This window comes from Brassica oleracea, chromosome C3, assembly GCF_000695525.1.
Source record: "Brassica oleracea var. oleracea cultivar TO1000 chromosome C3, BOL, whole genome shotgun sequence".
NCBI lineage: Eukaryota > Viridiplantae > Streptophyta > Magnoliopsida > Brassicales > Brassicaceae > Brassica > Brassica oleracea.
The window spans coordinates 26,820,353-26,825,010 of NC_027750.1; the positions used below are offsets into that span (position 1 = coordinate 26,820,353).

The window sequence follows — 4,658 nt, forward strand, 5'->3', positions numbered from 1 at the left end:
ATAACCTTTCTTTTCTTTTCTTGACATCTAATAACATTTCTATTTTAAAGAACATTTTATCAAATCTATTTTACAAATTACGAATTCAAATACGAGAAAATATCACATACAAAAGAAAATATAACACAAACAATGCATCTCCTTTTCTTTCAGTGGAAACTTTAGTTTCTATATATATACATATATATCATGTTACGTTATGTTATATTATAGTATATGGTATGGTCATAATTAAGAATATAAACATTTAACACAAAAAGGATTGGTATACACTTGATTGTATGGTTTATGTTGCATTCCGCTTGTGAGACTCACTAAGTTTATATCTCCTTTGGGCCTCAAAGTCTTGTTCTTGGCCAGTTTAATTTGCTTAAAGCTTCAAAGAGAACTTAGAAGAGTTCTTCGAAAGCACATTTATTTCTTATATATTTCCTTAATCTACATATACACTTAGGAAATAAATCCTTTAAGCTCTTAAAACGAACCAGCAAGTAGCTTTCTTAGGTATGATGGAAGATCCGACGATATAATGGTACATTGAGAGTAATTACAAGTGCGACCCAAATTTTGTGGGCTCAATTGCTACTGTGTTAGTGGGCTTCACTATATTTTTCGCATCATGTTTGCCTTCGGCCACTAAATGTTCAAACTCGTTTATTTTTTTTCTTATTGACTAAAGTTTTTTTTTTTTTTAATTCGTGAACACAAATGGAGAATTATGATAAGGATAATAATCTCTTATATATTAATTGAGAAACATTACAACTTTTAAGTGTAGTCACGTGTCATCACCAGAATGAAATTCAGAATCCTTAGAAAATATGTTGGTCCAATTAAATATATATTATATTTTTCATTAACTAATCATAAAATTAAAGTGTATAATAACTATTTTCTTTTCTTTCCTTAAATAAAATCTACGGAATTACCAAATATGACTAATTTATATATATGACAATTAATGATTCTAATAATAAAGATTTGATAACAATTTATATCTCATCTATCGTTTTTGTTTAATTTTATATTATTAAAATAAATTAAACAATTACACTAATCATATATTAAATAATGAAGATTTGCTAATAATCTATATACTTTCTATCATTTTTTTAATTATTTATTATTAAAATAAATTACACAATTACATTAATCATATATTAAAAATTTAGATTTTTTTGTATATGTTGTATTTTGAATTTTTCAAAACGATTATAAATTACTAAAACTGTTAAAAATCTCTCATAAACTTTTGTGATCAATGTTTATTTTTTTTCTATAATAAGATACAACGATAATAAAATCTTATAAATAAATAATTTGATTTTCATAGGTGTTTATGTGAATATATATATATATATATAAATATATATATATATATATATATATATATATACTTCATATCGTTTAAATTTAATTATACATCATATACGATAGATAAGATTGATTGTTTTGATTTATATATCCTAAAATGATTGTGAATAAACAAGAGCACTCATTTGATTTATATGTGCAAGCCAATTTATTACATAACAGTAACTGGTTTTTTAGTTATTTAATATATAATTATTATTTTATTATTTCATAATATGCAGAAAATATAAAATAAGTAATAAATATAAAATATTTATTCTGTATTTTTGAAAGTTTTATCCCGGTTTGTGGGCGCTTTATAGGTGTAAAGTTGTAGCTCTTTCTTGTTCTTAAAAAAAAAAAAAAAAAAAAACTCAAAAATCAATATTTATATAGAGCAATAACCAAAATGACACAAAACGAAAAAAAATATCGAAGACAGATAGGATTGACACATGAACGTTAACTTCTCATAACCATAATTAACTTTTAAATTGCTAAATCATGATATAAAACCGAGCTGACATAGTTTCATTGTAGCCAAATAGTAGACATGAGATTCATCGGCCTAAACGTTAGGTTTTTATGCGATAAATTTTGACCTAAAATATTTTTAAAAATAGACCAGTTCATTAATATACAAATTATGTAAATAACAAAAAAGTTTTTAAAATTTTTGTTTAAAGCCCAAAAATATTAACTCGATCAATAATATAAATTTTTTTTTTCCATACAATTTTTCTTAAATAATTTTCATATAAATTTACCATGCGTAAGTCACAGGTCTTATCCTAGTCTATTACTAAAGTTTGCTCAAATCTCCTCAAATCACATTTTGTACCTACTAAAGAAACTAAATATCTATGATAATATATACAAATCATTTAAGTCGGTCTAGACCAGTTGATCCATCTCTTGATATCAAAAATGTGTTTATTTAAGTGTGGATAGATCGCTTCACAAGTGGATCAAAAGAAAATGCATTGTTTATTTCGTTATACGTTAAATAATATTATCCTCAAAATCTTAAATCAATCATTTGATTATCTTTGGTTATCAGAACTGAACTTGTCGGTAACATTGTGGCTAAAAAAAACTTATCTTAAACAAAGAGGAGTATATATTAAATAGTTTGTTGTTGTCATAAACGAAAATTTCCGGTAAAGATAATATAAAATAAAAGCTTATATATAGTAAATTTTCAAATACGAATTCAAACGTACGTTCCACCACAATTCTCTCTGGTCTTTCAAATATCTCAAAATACCCAAAACAAAAGTTCCTCATCTCTGTTTTGTGTGGATGACTCGTCGGTGTTCGCATTTTAGCAACAATGGACACAACTCTCGCACGTGTCCGACGCGTGGGAGTGGCACGTGCGGTGGACTCGGAGGATCGTCTTCCTCCGCCGTGAAGCTATTCGGCGTGAGGTTAACGGATGGGTCAATTATTAAGAAGAGTGCGAGTATGGGTAATCTCTCTGCATTGGCCGTGCACCATCGTGTGTCTCCGTCGTTTCCTTTAGCGACGGGCATTCACAGCGACTCGCCGTTATCGGATCACGCGCGGTACTCGAATCAAGATAACGAAGGGTACTTATCCGATGATCCAGCTCGTGGTTTCGGGCCTATCCACCATTGTGTGGAGAGGAAGAGACGTAAAGCTGTTATCCATGTTTGTGTGAGTTTATGATGTTCAAACCGGTATCGGTTTACTACTGAAATTGACTGTGTCGTACCACCAGTTTAGTGAAGTTGTTTGTGTGAAAGCATCATCTCATTTGAACTTGAGTCCATGGTTATGTGTGAGAGTTTATGGCGTGGAAATTGATATCGGTTTACTGCTGAAATTGATTGGATCATACCACCGGTTTAGTGAAGTTGTTTGTGGGAAAGCATCACTCATTTTGTGTACCATGTTGTTGAGCATGGAGTCTATGGTTATATGTGCTTAAGCGTTATTGGTGATGTAATTTGACATGTTTAAGTGGGGTTTACAGGTGTTCCTTGGACCGAGGAGGAGCACAGACTATTCTTAGTGGGTCTTCGGAAGCTAGGTAAAGGAGATTGACGTGGTATATCAAGAAACTATGTAATGTCAAGAACTCCTACACAAGTGGCTAGCCATGCTCAAAAGTATTTCATCCGCCATACTTGTTCCAGCCGCAGGAAAAGACGTTCTAGCTTATTTGACATGGTTAGTTAGCATCATCTGTTAGTGATAAAGGGCCGGGCCTGAGATCTATGGGCATGAAACGATTACCGTATAAAAGCTGGATCATGATCCATGTATCTATATGTTGTAGATAGTTTGGGACCGGAAGACCTATATATATATATATTGAACATTTAAAATTTGGGAGCTAAGATGAATGTTTTATCCGGCTGGAAAAGAGCGATGGAAATACTTGGTAACTTGTATTGAATATCTCCTCTGTTCTGCTTTCTTTAGGTAACGGATTCATCACCAACACAGGAAGACACTTCCTCTCCAAGCAAGGAGCTCAAAAACAAAACCTACCTTCCTTCACTAGAGCTCTCACTCAATAATACTACAGAATCTGAAGTGGTCACAGCCACGGCGCCACCACCACAGGGGGAACTTGTGGAAGCCATAGAACCATCAAACGGTCTTTCACCAATGCTAGTACCAGGCGGTTACTTTCCTCCTTGTTTCCCAGTCACTTGCACGATTTGGCTCCCTGCGAGTTCCACTTCACTTCAAGGAACAGGCATTCCTTGGAAGCTGAGACTTCTTGTCAGCAGCGTCAGGTTATAAAACCAAAACCTGGATTTTCTAAAGAACGTGTGAACATGGACAAGCTGGCCGGTATGTCTCAGCTTAGCATAGGAATGATTACAAGACATGAAACCGAGACGTCCCACTCTCCATGCCCGCTATCTCTGAAGCTTATAGGAGAGCCCTCAAGGCCATTTGCGTTTCACTCAAATGGCTCGGTTAATAGTTCGGATTTGAGTAAAGGCAACAGTGCGATTCAGGCCATCTGAAATTTCTTGTTGGTGATTCAATAACGGATTAGGAAGGTCCTGAGTCCTGACCAGATTAAACCAGAGCATGTTGTTGGTTCTAGGAGGAAACAAACCAAGACATAAGCCATTAGAGTTCAACGTACTTACAAAGAAAGAACATATCAAACTGTAACGACTAACGTTAGAGTTACCATTCACCAAATAGTCACACAGCGTCACGTCATACTTGCATAAGATAACCACACGTTATAAGGTCATCTTTAACGCACGATCTAATGCGTTTTTTAAAGAGTGGACCCCACACTTTTCATAAAA

The 4,658-nt window shown here is 33.0% G+C and overlaps 1 pseudogene; it reads left to right on the top strand.

The window, feature by feature from the left end:
• The first annotated feature begins 2,588 nt into the window (after positions 1-2,588).
• On the top strand, positions 2,589-4,658 carry LOC106333162 (annotated as a pseudogene).